At 39.6% G+C, this 14,850-nt stretch overlaps 1 protein-coding gene and 1 long non-coding RNA gene across 2 annotated transcripts in view; both read right to left on the reverse strand.

The window, feature by feature from the left end:
• Positions 1-14,850, reverse strand: part of LOC105194918 (major royal jelly protein 1) — an 80,587-nt gene that overhangs the window by 23,145 nt on the left and 42,592 nt on the right. The gene's annotated exons all lie outside the window — the stretch shown is intronic.
• On the reverse strand, positions 1,664-14,661 carry LOC120357684. Its single transcript, XR_005574695.1, has 2 exons — positions 5,360-14,661; positions 1,664-3,318 (listed from the first exon to the last, which is right to left on the reverse strand). It is a non-coding gene; the product is annotated as an uncharacterized LOC120357684 (long non-coding RNA).

Below are 14,850 nucleotides of genomic sequence, written 5' to 3' on the forward strand. Positions count from 1 at the left end.
TATTTCAATTGAATGAAATTGAGCATTACAAATTTAACAGTGTGTATTTACCATAACTGAGAGAATATTAAACCAAAAGTTTGTGGATAACATGGTAATGTAAGAATAAAAATGTTAATAGTATGTTTCCTGTAGGAAAAAAAAATTTACGAAATCATTAACTCGTGAAAAAAAATTCGAGTGCTGTCAATGTTTAGAAATTTTGCATTTATATTTACATCTTTCAACATTTAGCTAAAGCGCAAGAAGAAGAGTCTCTTCGCAAGCAGCGTAAAGATAATACTGTTAAAATATGTAAATTATTTAATCACATTATACAAATCTTATCTCTATGCGAGATAAGATAACGCGCCGATCGTATCAATTTTCTCCCAGCGCGCGTGCTCGTTGTTGCAAAGTAAAAAAAGAAATGCGTATTTACACGTGTAACACGGTCCTAAAGGAGCCAAATTACGATTGAGGTAATTAAGGAGCGCTGGAAATCGGGGACGAACAGGTTACATCTCTATAAGCCACCGAAAGAGAAGTGAAATGATTTCAACGGTCTCACAAGGGAACTTATGCAAACGCGCCGCTCTCTGCATCTCGGGGGTTAATGAAGTGGAAGTCTCGGCAACTAAAGTTTCCTCGCTAACGGCCTAATCAGCTCGCGATCGTATCGCCGCTGAATTTTCCCGTCCCGCTCCTGCCCAGGCGCCGCCCGTCGTCGAATATTCGGAGGATGCGAGCACTTTTCCGCAAACTGTATCTCCGTTGCGATAAATCGCGCGACTCCTCGACGACGACGGAAGAAGAATCTCTGACGATCTCTTCGCTATCATGGCTTATCGTGGTGCGTGAACATTCGTCCCCGTCACACATCCCGGGTCGTCTGTGTGCTCTTTTGCTCTCCCTATCCCTCCCCCTCCCCTCCTCCTCTCCGAGGGTACATTTGCCCTCGAGAGGGTGTTAGGAACGGGTTATAATGGAAAAAGCATATCTACACAACAGGCGTCTACGACGAGCGGTCCCGACACAGTTTCCCTATTCTTTTTTTATTTCTCTCTCGCTTTCTCTCTCCCCACGTCGCGGACCATCTAGACCGGGCTATAAAACGCTGCCCGTACCCCGTCCTACTTCTCACCTCCTCCTTTTTCCGACCCCTTTCGCTCTTTTCCAACCGATTCTCGTGTGCACGTCCCACTATCTCGCTCTCCGCCCTCCCTCCGCTCCGTTTTCTCACCCGGCCGTACATCTCCGAGTACAAACGTGCCGTTTTACAGCGACGTTAGTATCCTCCTCTCTGTTTAACTCCTCGTGCACCGTCCGCGCGCCAGCGCCTTTCGTCTCTTTCCCTCACGCGCGGACGTCCTGAACCCCCGAACGTTTCACGCGGGAGCTGTAAAGTCCGATGCGCAAATAGCGAGATATTCGAAGCATGTACGCGAAACGGGGCGCGTCCTGGTGGCGCGCTTCTTCGCCGCCGCTGGACTGATATTCGTAGTTAACCGCGAAACTGGGACGGGCGTTCCTCGTTCTTCGCTGGCCGCGATGCGAAGCGATAAAATCGCGAATCCGAATAAAAAAGATTACGATCGAGCGTGTGCGTGCTATCCGATCGAGCATCGCGCTTCCGACGTTGTTATTCTCCGCTGCAGTTGCATTTCTTTTTTTTTTTTTTTGCATCACCTCCGCCACCTCCCGAGAGGAGGAAGCGGAGTAGAGATGGAGAAGAGTCACGCAAATTATCGGTGTCTCTGCACTTGCTCGAAAAATCGACTCGCAACGTTAGAATACGTTTTCTTTCAAAAAATCGAAAGAGCTCAGAGAATTTTTCCATTCGAAGAATCAAGAGCGAAGAGAGAAAATGCAGCAGATTTACTCCAGTAGAGTATCTTTAGTTTAACGGCGTTTTTAGAAGATGTGTTGAATAAATAATATAATAATAAACGTTGTATAATTATTGTACTAGATAATTTAAACTTACATAATTCTTACTGATTGTAATAAGAATTATGAGAATATAATATTATTGTGTAAATAAAAGACTGTTATTATTATCATATATCATTATCATTTTTATCTTGTGATATTTTATAACAAATTCCTTCGTTACACATCGCATAAGGAAGTTGCGTTTGCTTGCTGATCAAGCGGATTTATTTATCTTCTTGTAGCTTGATTTTCACGAAGTTGAATTGATTAATTTTCCTCCGCTGTATAAATTATGCAGAATTTCGGAGAGCTGCCTGAGGATAAGATTATTGGTATGACGGGCTAATGAGCCGATAAGTCGAGCGACCGAGCAGTGGAACGTATCGTGATCAAGTTAATATTAATAAAACGACGTCATAACAGCATTATGACAAACACAATTAACGTCAAAGTGAAATCTCGAAGATTCTAATTGCTCGTTAAACAATTATCCTTAAACTTCTAATAATGCATGTTTTTATTAATAATAATATCTTGTATGTAAAGTGTAGAGGGATGGCGGCCAAATCACAAGCAGCATCTAGATGGTGTAGTTGTTTCAAACAATTAATTTTCCTTTAGAATTATATTAGTACGTCTCGATTATACCTAATCTTCATCAGCGGAAATAATTGACAAATTTATATCGCGATCAACTTTTGTCTGGCTTTAGTAAGAGACCATATCGACGCGAGATAGCACTCAACTTTTAACTATAAAATCATTGTCATGTACGGTCTGTCTGTGGTCTGTCCACGTGTGGAAGTATTGATAACAATTCATTAGTCAATGGCAAGAATTTCGCTTGGTTCAAATGAAGTGTATGTAAAATTCCTCGAGCGTTAGAAATAAAATCATTTCACCTATCGAATTCACTATCGATTCGATTCAAATTCAAACTACTCGCGTGCTAACTGCGACCCAATTTTTTCCAATAAATACGTAACGAGAGATTTAATGTAAAATTGGTCAGTCTATGGTTAAAACTACTACAATGTAATTAATGGCACGTCAAGTATAATACCTGTGTCGCGCGTTGTGTAGTGATTGCCTAAAGGCACTCCATGCTCGCTTTGTCTTGCTGCCACAGTTAGCTGACTGTGTAACAATTTTCGCGGTTGCATTTCGCGTTACATCTACACGTCCGGGGCTCACCTTTGTGTCGAGCATTCGGCGGGTCGCCGTGTCCCCCGCCGCCATGTCTGAAACACAGCACTTTACCCGCGGAATCCACAAAACGACGTGGCATCTCGCGAGCACTCGCTTCTTAGGTGTTTCACCATGAAGAAACGTCTATCACTTTGGTCGCTGGAAACGTTGAAACTCGACACACTGTTAAGGGAGCTTCGGGCAGACGCTCGTTAACTGTAAAGGGATATCGCGTTACGTTCCGTTGAGTCGCGAGCGTTTGCAAGTGGATGAGTGCGGGGTGATTGATCGCAGCCGATTTGGATGCCTCTCGCAAATTGGGAGAGAAATTGCGGGTGTTTGCGAAATGTAAAGCAACGAGACGGGGGGTAGGTAAACTGGAGTACTAATGAATACTGAGAAGATGCATAGAATAGCGGGTGGAATAAGATTGTCAGAAGAGAGGATGAGTAATATTACGAGAGATCTCCATTTTGCGTTTTTATTCTATGCGCTCTCGGTATCGATGTAATTGTATCGCGATATAACGATACAACCTATAAATTAATATCTCACATTTAATATTCACGAAGAATACAAAAATAGCCATTTTTATAAATTAATTTATAATATTAACATATAATCGATGTATATTATACGTGTGATTATATATTACAATATAAAATTATATAATTTAATGATTATGTGTAATTTGTTAATTAAATTAATATTATGTACATGTGCGTGAAACGAAAGGCAATAAATTAAATAATTTTAGTTTCAAAAAATTATTAAACTTTCAAAACTGTGGTTATATATGTATAGTTTTTTTTCTGACAGTGTGCATAACATTTTACTGCACAATTGCAGCACACATTCGATGCTTGCGTTCCTTTCTCCTCTTTTATATAAAGAGGAGTGCAACAAGCGCTGGAATTTTCAGCGCGACGAAAACTTTTTAGGAAGATGTCCCACCAGTGGCCAGTTACCCTTAATTTGGAGCATTGCCAGTGCGCGGTTATTAAAAGTTGGCGGACCGTACTGTGGTAGTTAAATATTCAATTTCCATAATCTTACAGTCCTATACCGATCCCGGTGGCGGGAACGGTCGGAAAAGGGCAACGATTGTGTCAGTCGTACGTAAAGCGCGCTTTGTTCGCAACGCAGTCACTCGTTTTGCAGGGGAGAAACTAAATTAGTCGGGCGAAATTTCCTGATAAACGCTTGAAAAGAGGAAAATTCGCGCGCACTTTTTGCTGCGAGGTATCGAAAGTTCCTGCGTTATGTTTATTTACTTTTTATGCCGCGCTGTTCTTTCTTAATTATCGATAATATTTATTTATTTCAGTTAGTTTGAAAAATCAATAAGTTCATACTTTTTGAACAAAAGTTAATTTGAAGCAAGTAATATTGGCTACCCTCTTTAAAGAGCAAAAATATATGCTGCAAAGGAATTGCGAAATGCAATTTGCATTCAATATGCTGTTTGAACACGTTCTCTCGGAACAATCTCAATTATCGGATGACGGATGTTTCATATCATCTAAATTTTTCTTGTATCAAAAGAGAATTTCTTATACTCGGAGGGGAACTTTATTATTTATATATTTCCACGATACCATTTGTATCCTTTTAATTCCACGCGAGTCTTTGAAATTTAATTGGCCCATCTCCGAGAAACTTTATACTTCGCTCTTCCGTTTCCACCTTTGTGTACTAATGAATTAAAGTGGAAAAACAATGTGCCAAAAAATAATAAATCTTTCTATTCAAAGCTTTGTAAATATCGTACCATGTCTCTTTAATAACATTAATTAACGCGTCTTGGGAATTATTAAATTTTCTCTTCTCTGTGTTACACGGCACACATTTCTTTGCAACAAATATTCTTATTTATCAAACTTAACTTGCTCAACGACTGTATTACTCTTCAAATATTTAACAGTGCGCGTGGAATTAATGGTGAATTTCTCTAATTAGGAGATCTCTCTTTCAAAGCTTTATCCTTTATTTTCGTTTTCCTTTTATCTTCTCACACGCGCAATTAATAGTACAACTCGATTGTTTCGTGAAAGAACGAAGGGAATCGATGGATCGCACATTGTAAAGTCCTTTTGTGGAATGCGGGCATTCCAAACGACGTTAATGCTCCCCAATTGTACAAAGAATCTGCTTTCCACGCATTCGATTGTTACGTAGCGCAAAAGGGAGATTGAGAGAAAGAGCGTCGTGTGGCGCCAACTACGACGGACGCATGAATAATGCGTGGGAGCTTTACCTGGATTTTGATGTCCGCCGTTTACTTTTCCCCGGATCCGATTCGCCATCCTGTGTTTTTCGAATATGGCTGGTGGCGTCTCGGGGAGTGTCGCTTGACGGAGTCCCCTTGAAGCTCCTTAGTTACTTATCGCTGGCGAAAAAGGAGCATTCTTGATAAAAGATTCCTAGCTGTCGGGATAAAGAAGACGCGGATCTGAAGAGAGGCAAAAGGATTTCTCGGGGAATCCGGTCGTTTCCACGGCTGCGTCAAGATGTCTTCAAAGGTGGAGATTGTAACAAAGGAAGCCTCTCGAACTGATCGTCTCCAAAAGCGTTACATCACCTTTGTAACAAACCTCCCGCTTCTTCTATTTACATCAAAAAGATATAGAATAAATTTCAAATCCTCGATTGACAATGGCGGAAGAATATTATTAGTACACGGCTTCTTAATAATAATGATATATTAAACCCTGTTACATTGTATTAATATTATAGAAGAGGAAAAAAAACTTCTGACGTCTCTTGTTAAAACGTTCTTTAAATATCTGTTGAAACCAACGGGTGACAGATTGTAAATTATAATAGATTAGAAAGAAAAACGATAAACTCTACGTGTCGTGAAACAGTTAATTCCGTCAATGAAGAGATTGTTGAAGACTTATCAGAGGGAGCATTTATTTTTTTTTTTTTTTTTTAGGATACGTTATGTACATGCGGCTCTACAAGCTCCGCCCAAAAGAGCAGGCCACACCTTCACTTCCTTTCAACATTTTTATTTAGTAAACATCGTAATATCATAGTATGTACAATAATATACCTATCTATTCTAACGATATCACTGCGATTACGGATTTCTTCACTCTGCGTTCACTTTTTTTTTCATCTTATAATCTCTTACGCTTGCGCTTAGCATAACCGCCGATTGGGACGATTCACCTACGGCTCGTCGAGTTCCAGTTCGCGCTGTCGTCGGAGCGCATTCTCGCCGACAATTAAATCACGATCTAGTTAATGATTAGTTTCTCTCGGCGCCTATATCACGCGTCGCTATCGCGGAATTTTGTGCGCGCGCGCGCTCGTGCCAGTAAGATGCGCGATGCGCAAATTGAGCGTAGCGCAGCGCAACGCGGACGAGTCAAGAGAAAGAGAGAGAGAAAGAGAGGCGCGAGCGACGTATCGTCACTGGAACTCCCAGTCTCTTAAATTTTCTTCTGTAAAAAGTGAAAATCGTAAAGTGCTTTGCAGAAATCCACGCGATTAATCTTTCTTCTGCCGCCCTCTGTCAGCGTGTACACGAAAATTCGAGCGAGAGAGTACCCGCAGGTTCAGGATGTGCCATAGCTCCAGAATTCACGAGAGCGTTTCCAGTACTTGAGAAAAAAAAAAGAAAAATACAAAAAAAAAAGATAAAGATTGTGCCCATCGGAGCCGAGAGGAAGATAGCTTGGAAGTGAAGACGCAGGGAAGAAAACGATCGCGTTGACTGCGCGCGAAGTTTCTCACCGGAGTTCGGAGATCAGGGCGAGGGCGTGGGAGAGGACTCGCGGACAACCACGGACTTCGAATTGGATTCCGATCGCGCCTGGAATTCAATTCTAGACTCGGCCGCCCACGTGGAATGAACAAAATTCGAATTCGTTTCATCTTTTCGAATTCGGGCGTGAGCCGGGCGGACAACGTGCTGCGTTTACCTCATTCCGCGGAGCCGGGAATTCGGATCCTGTCCGTCCCTATTTTACGCGTTACAGAGGATGTCCCACCGGATGTTCTATTCACTACAAATTCTTCAGCCAGCACAGAATTGATCTTTTATCAACGAAATCCCGAGGCATACAAATTTCAAGAAGCCGTTGATTTCAGGTCAGAAATTAATTGCCTGCAAATTGAACCAGGAAAAAGAGACGATAAAATTATATCTTTTAATTTCAGATCAATTTCATTTACATATCTATATAAATTTATTTTTAATTTAATTTAAAAATGCAAAGTTGGCAGAATGCTGCGAAGAAATTAATTTCCATGTGTTTTTAATTTGGGAAACATGATTCCCAAATTAATTCTGAAGGCTGCGATCAAACGAAATTAAAGAAAGAAAACAAATTAAATATCATAAAAATGATTTTACTGTCTTATTTGATAATGGGTGACATCAATTTAAGTTCCTTTCATTTTCATTTGTGGCTCAACTTTTGCGCGAGACCACGCGATGTCTGGTACGGTATTCAGTCACGACACACTCGGTTGCGGTCGACGGGATTTTGCTCGCGTGTATACGCGTCGCGAAATAAAACGATGGTGTTTCATCCAATAATTCCTATTATTAGGAAGTAATATCAGGAAGGGAAAGAGACAGACGATCCGAGCTTGGCGCCATTGCAGTTGCCAGTGATTTCGCCCGAATCGGACAATAATTGTGCTCGAGTTACATTTGGAAGATGATGAATGCCGCGTAATGGCTCATGTAAAATTGAGTTAGATTTTGAATTCACCACGAACATTTCGCTTGGTTAATCATTGCTCTAAAGGAATTGAAATCGTATTATAAAGAAATAAGTGGAATATTATTGTAATCTATCGAAAGTATCAGGAAGAATGTTTAATTCATCGTTAATCTTAAATTTAGTAAAATTTTGTGTACAACCAAATTGATATTTTTTTTAAACGTTACAAATTTTGTTTAAAAGATCTCGTATTAATTTACCACTTATTGCAATGAGAAAAAGTACAGTCAATATTAATATTTCTTGTATGCTACTTAATCACAGCCGAATTGTACATATTCTTAATTTCAATTCATATTAACGTATTTTAGGATTTATAATTTTATGATAAATATATATAGTATATATACACACATATATATTTAAATATTAAACAAGTAATAAAGAATAATTCTATGTACAAACAATTATTGTCCCTCAATTAAATCTTATTATATGGATGTCTGGTTAAATGCGAGTTTAGCATCCATTAGCGAAAGGACTTGATTTAAATAGGGTTTATCAATACTCTATCGAAATAAGTTGTAATATGATATCAACATTTAACAAACACTGAAGTTCGGAGGCTTTATTTTTGGTTTACGTAAATGCAATTCTCGAAATTAGAAGAGCGCAATTGGTTCACTTTATTTTCGAATCACCCGCGGTGTACATCGCTTTGATAGTCACGGAAATGCCAATACCCGTAAAAATCCAAAACGCGAGGCGGAAGAATACATTTGCACTCTGTTACACAGAAAAAATAGTATCAAGCGTTAGTATCAAATTAAAACTAATATATTTTATTCAACAATTATTGTTTTGAAAACAAGCAAAAAATTATATTCTTGCTTATACATTATATGAAACAATAGTAATCTTGCTTATGTGTAATTTTAAACTCTTTTAAACTAATTTAATTCGATAATCTTAAACTTCAGCAAAATATTTTTTTTATATTTTTACTTCAACGTTATAATAGTCTAAATAGCATAAATCTCATAATCTAATTATTTTGATGATAATAATGTTAAAGATTTTAATACTTGATTTGAAACTATTGTACCTTTCTGTCTGATATTTTTTCTCTCAACTCATATAAATTTTACACTGAGAATTTTACACTGAGACATTATTACACTGAGAAAAAATTTGTTGAAAAACTAAAATATTTAGTCTGACACGTTCAACTAAATATTCAGTTGCTTTAGTTAATTCTTAATTAAAAAATGTTAATGGTTAGCACGGATTAATTATTTGTCTGCAACTAAATAATTTGTGAATTAACCCAATGTTTAATTAAACTTATCGGACTAGATATTTTAGTTTTTTTTTTTTTTAATAAACTTTCTTTCTCGATATATTGAACAATGAGAAGCTATACAAAATTTCTTCATATAAGCAAGTTGTATTTGTTTAACGCGCTATATAATCTCATTTCAATATTTACCATAACATTTCGAAAATTAAGATATTTTCAAAACAGGCATGTTCTTTTTTCCTACAACCGCTTATAATCTAGAAACCGTTTGTATTTCAATATTTCCTGCATTCGTTAAAAAATATTGACTCAACTAATCACACAAATTGACTGAAGAATCCCCGTTACGTGCGTTCGCAAGCGTCTTGCATTTAACCGGAACAAGCAGGGTCATCGATACGTCCGCCTCCCAGCGTCCGCCCGGTAACGGGAAAATCGATGCGGCACGCATTGCGGACTCGGTTCCGCGACTCAACGGCGCGCTTCCTATCTCTTACACCCAGTTTCCGCCGAAAAGAGAGAAAAATGCCGGCAAACTTTTGTTTCGGCCTCGACGCTCGACGCCCGTCCGCCCGCCCGCCCGCGCAATTATTTTTCTCCCAACTTCTCATTGTCTTCGGGGGCCGTATATTCCACCGCCGAACCACACGTGTAAGCGTGACTCTCTAGCAAGTTCGCCCCTCGAGAGAACTTCCGAAATATTATCTTTCTCTACCCTCCGGAATTATGTGATTCTCCTGTAATCACATGGCGAGGCGTCGACAGGGACGACTCGAGATTTCTTTATGAGCCCTCTTTTCCCGCTCTTTATCGACCCTTCCCATTTTTAAAGCCCGACACGTTCAAGGGGCCCGACACGAATAATGTCAAGAAGGTACATGCGAATAATGCGGAGAATCGTCCTACGAAAAAGTACTATACATTAATAGTGTTAATCACGATTGTCGTAAGTAAACATATTTCTCGTGTGACGTGGAAGTTCGTGTGACTTCGCGATATATCTTTCTACCGAGAACAGTAAGCCGGTTATCTTGGCGACGCAAATGGAAACAGGAAGATTTCGCTTGTGTTTAAAGCGAACGAAATACGAAAACAATTGTGCGTGTGTGTGGAGGAAAAGATAACTGACCCCGATACGCGTTTCAGCATCGCCATCTCGAAAGCATTCTCCGTGAAATCTCACGATAACTTCCACGTAATCGCCTTCCTCTCCGTTTGCACAAAAATTTTAAGGAACTTTAGCAGCTGCGAGAAAAATTTGTTACAAAACTGTAACAAAAATAGGAGAGCGCACGTGCGTCTTTTGAAATTCCTACTTTTCTGGACGGCCATGGCCAATACCTGTGTATCTCTGCCTCTCGTCATAGCTTCTCTCTCTCTCTCTCTCTCTCTCTCTCTCGACTCGTCGCGTTACTTAAATCGCTTCTGACAAGCGACTATTTGTCCCGGCAAGTTCTATCGGGCCAGACGGGGGCATCCACCTCGCCAACGTATCAGGGTCGCGTATAGGAGCGCGAAGATGCAAGCGACTTCGTTTCGTCGAGCGCGAACGGCCCGGGCGATACTTTCGATACTGCCCGATCGCACTGGCCGGGCAACTGACGATTTCTCTTATCGGCTTTTCCCAAGCGATTCCCTCGCGACTTCGACGTTTCTGCCGATGCTGGCAAAGTAAATGCATCGACAAATAAATGAGCGACATATTTCATCCACGTGCACCGCGTTGCTCTTACGCTGCGCCTCCAACGTACGATTGCTCTCGATAGCCAAGAGTAAACCAGATATCGCTGGGTACACTTGGACATTCGAAGCACATGATCAAAACCTATAATTCTTATAGCAAAATTTAAATTTCATACAAATGATAAATGAGATTAGAAGCGTATTTTTTTTTTTTAACGTTAATACTATCGGGAAATCTTAGTACACGGTTGCAAAGTGTGCAATTTTTTTTTGTTTTGAAAAATTAAAAAAAATATGACCTAAAACTTTTTTTCTACATCTTACGGCTTACCGAAGATATATTCGCTTGTAACGAAATAATTGAATTTCTTTCAAATTCAAACGCGGCACGTGTAAAAAGACACGCGTCCTTTAAATATTCAACAATACGTTTTACAGGGAATCAAATCGGTTTCTGACAACTGCGATGTGTCCTTGTCAATACCGAAGCGCAGTTTGCCAAAAAATTCTATCTAAAAGTCATATTTCAAAATTACATTATTAAATAAATATGTGCGTTTGCACAGCACCGTTCTATATATATGTATAAAAAAAAGAGAGAGAAAATAAAAACAATTCAGGCTGAAACTTAAAATAAATTGATAGAAAACGCTTTTTGCACGGGTAGCAAAGCTTTTTCCGATCAGGAAGAGAGGCCAATTGCTGGGCCAGTGCTATCTGGCAGGATATCACATCGAACACACACAAATAGAAAGTGAAATTGTGTCTCTCTCTCTCTCTCCCTCCCTCCCTCTCTCTCGTCACAAGTTTGGATCGTGGTTCCTCCGTGTCACATTCGTCTCGGACGCATCCGAAAAGAGCGAGGAGAGGAGAGATCGGCTCGCGTCTCGAAGTTTCTCCATATGCGGAAAGGCGCGAAAGGCGTGTGAGTGTGATGTCGCGCAAGTTATAATACAGACATTATGTACAAATTTTTCGCGTCGATACGGTGTCGATGCTAACGCCGGCTGCGTGTCGCGATCGCGGGCGCCCGCTGCCGAATGAGAATGCGGAGCCGCGGCCCAATCAACGCATTCGCCGACTGATTAGGGTCGCCATTAGGCATGATCCAGTACGTAGCTGCATAGGAAACGTGTGCCCGAGACGTCGGTGCGTTTGTACTCACGGATCGGTGAATCCAACATGTGTCCGACGAGCGCGTTAACACGCGCGTCTGCTTGATTTGTATGCGTGTGTGTGTATGTGTGTGTGTGTCTGTATGTGTGCGTACGCGTTGATTTGTATGCGTGCCTGAGTGTGTTTTGCGCAGAGTGAAACCACTCTGTGCACCACGTTCGTCTTTCTGTCTCTACGTGCCCGCCGCGCCGCGTCCGCCTGTTCGCATCACTATCTCGATCCTTCCGTCAGTCCCGCGATATAATCGTTAGGTGGGACAAATGATGACAGGAGTGCTCGACGTTTGATTAACCACTCTCTTGCCTCTCCGGCAACGAAACAATACGTGAAAACTAACGCTAACCGACACCCGTTGCTCCGTTTCCGTGCAATCGCACATAATCCCGGGGTAATCCTCCCTCTGTGAATTTAATTAGCTCAACAATTCACGCAGCGCAGTTTAAGCGTGCACGATTAAAGATGAAATGTGAAAATGATGTCGTTCCACGTTTCGCTTGGCGTCAATCGAGTCGAATCATTGAGAACGTTGCGCGATAAGACAGCTGTTGCAAGAATCGCGGTGTAATGAAATACCATTATGCAAATGGCATTTAGTTATTGCACCCAGCGCAATTCTTTTTTTAAGATACAATAACGGCTACGGTCAAATTGCATTCTTTTAGAAAACTGTGTGTGCGCGTGCATGCCTGTACCATGGTGTTTTGTGTCCAGATGAAACGCAACATGACAATTATTGCGTATACGAAACTAAATGGGCAGAACTGATTGCAAAATGGCGATAAAAAGGATATATCCAGGGATATAATTGCGCGACGTATACAATTCTTCTGGGCTAATCAATGGTCAAAATTTTAAGCGCGCGCGCGTATTCTGCCGTCGTTGCCATTGACAGAATGATTATTTATGCGTATTTCGCAATAATCGTCCGGCAATTGCATTATTGCATTAAATTGTCGCGCACGGTGAGCCCCGTTTTGATTATTCGACCATTTTATTCGCATTTATTTGCAATTGCAAAATTAACTTTTACACGCACGCGTGTATCTGCCATGTCCGTTATTGTTACCTTATTTTTCGTAATTACTCTCCGCTAACGCGTGATTACGCGTCGCGTCAATCATCGCTTCTAATTATTAGTTGCAATGAAACAATTGCATTTTTATTGACGCTATTCTGTTGCGTTGAACCCCGTTCTTGTAAAACGTATACATATTTCCTAATATTTAAATTCAATTAGTTTTTATACACACGATACGTGTGTATTATATATCAGATGAGTTTTTTTTTCAACATTTTTTTAATATTTATTTAAAAAATTTTTTTTTGTTTATTAATAAAAATGTATAAAATTTATCGAATTGCAAAGAAAATAATAGGACGATTAAGAGATGGAAATCTTTTAAAATAAGATTTGTCCAATACTTTAATTTTATTTAATGCGTTATAGAAATTATAGAAAAATTTCGTACGTTTACGTGCATTTTCATATTCTGTGAATATTAAATTTTTATCGTTGCTTAATTTTATGCATACTCCAATCCATGTGTGTATGCGGATTTCTGACGTCAAAATTTTGATGTCATATATTTTGACAATTTATCTCCATGCTGATCAACGTTGCGTTAATTAACGGCTAATCATGAACGATAGAAAATTAGGCCATAATCAAAGTGCGTAACAATAGACTACTTAAGCTTAGATTATGCTGATTGCATTCAGTTATTGAGTTCCGGTGCCGTTAATCCAATTGCGAATCGAACGAGCGATAAATTCAGATGCATTTTTCACGGTACGCAAATGCATTTTCTTGAAACTCGTGTTAAAATCTGCTTCATTCGATTATATTAATTTAAATGGAATATTTTTTAAATTTTCTACACACTGATACGTATTTAATATAACATTTACGTTATAAATGTTCAAATTGATTGCTTAGCGCTATCTAATACGTGTCGCTCGATAATTATAATTGATTGATATAATTGACGCATTTTGCAATGTGAAACAACATAAAATCAATACTTCGTTCAGTTTTGTTTATGGCACGCGTCAGAATTTACATAGAGCCCGCAATTTTAACTTTTTGTTATGAAAAAAAAGCTATGTTAAAAAGTAAATAACATTTACATCGTTGTTTACTTTTTAATTTTAAATTATTTAATTTATAAATGAACAAAGCGACGACAATTGTGTGTTTTTCGAATAAATGTTAAAATAGATTTTTGGCAAAAAAATAAATACATAAATAATAAAAGGGTATTACTCAGTCATTGTTGAATATAATTTTAATATGTGCAGTCATATAACGCTATTAAAAAGAAACAAAATTTTTTTTTTTATGAAAACCTTTTTACAAGCGTCATAAAGCTGATTGTCACGGAAAGGAGCATATATGAAATCGATTTCTCAAATCATTTACCAATATAAAATTCTACATCTGTAAAATTTACAACGCTAAAGCGCCCGATTTTGGAGAAATATCAAAAAATTTCGAGTTATTTCGAAACGCAATATAAAAATAAATCGCGGAGAACGATGTCCGAGTTGCCAAGTCGGCAAATCGCGATGCAATTTATTGTCGCGAGAAATGTTGCCAGGGCTGAAGATAACGTCCGGGTAGAGTATGTGAGCGCCGATTATCGCGCCGGCAATTTTATGAAATACGGTAAATTGCTGGGATCGAGCACTCCAGTCACGTTTTATTTTCCATTGAATCCCATCCACTTGAATCCCATCCACGTAGCTTGCACTCCCAGGATTCGACTGCTCGTAAAGCGTAAACCGTAAGGCAATCGCTCCTCGCCTTAACGCTCCTCGTAAATCGGTTTCTCGCGATGCGGATTACCTAGATTATCGAAGAGTAAGGAGGGGGAGGGGGAGGGGGAAGGGCGAGGGTGGCTCGACCTC

The sequence above is a fragment of the Solenopsis invicta genome, chromosome 4, assembly GCF_016802725.1.
Source record: "Solenopsis invicta isolate M01_SB chromosome 4, UNIL_Sinv_3.0, whole genome shotgun sequence".
Classification (NCBI taxonomy): Eukaryota; Metazoa; Arthropoda; class Insecta; order Hymenoptera; family Formicidae; genus Solenopsis; species Solenopsis invicta.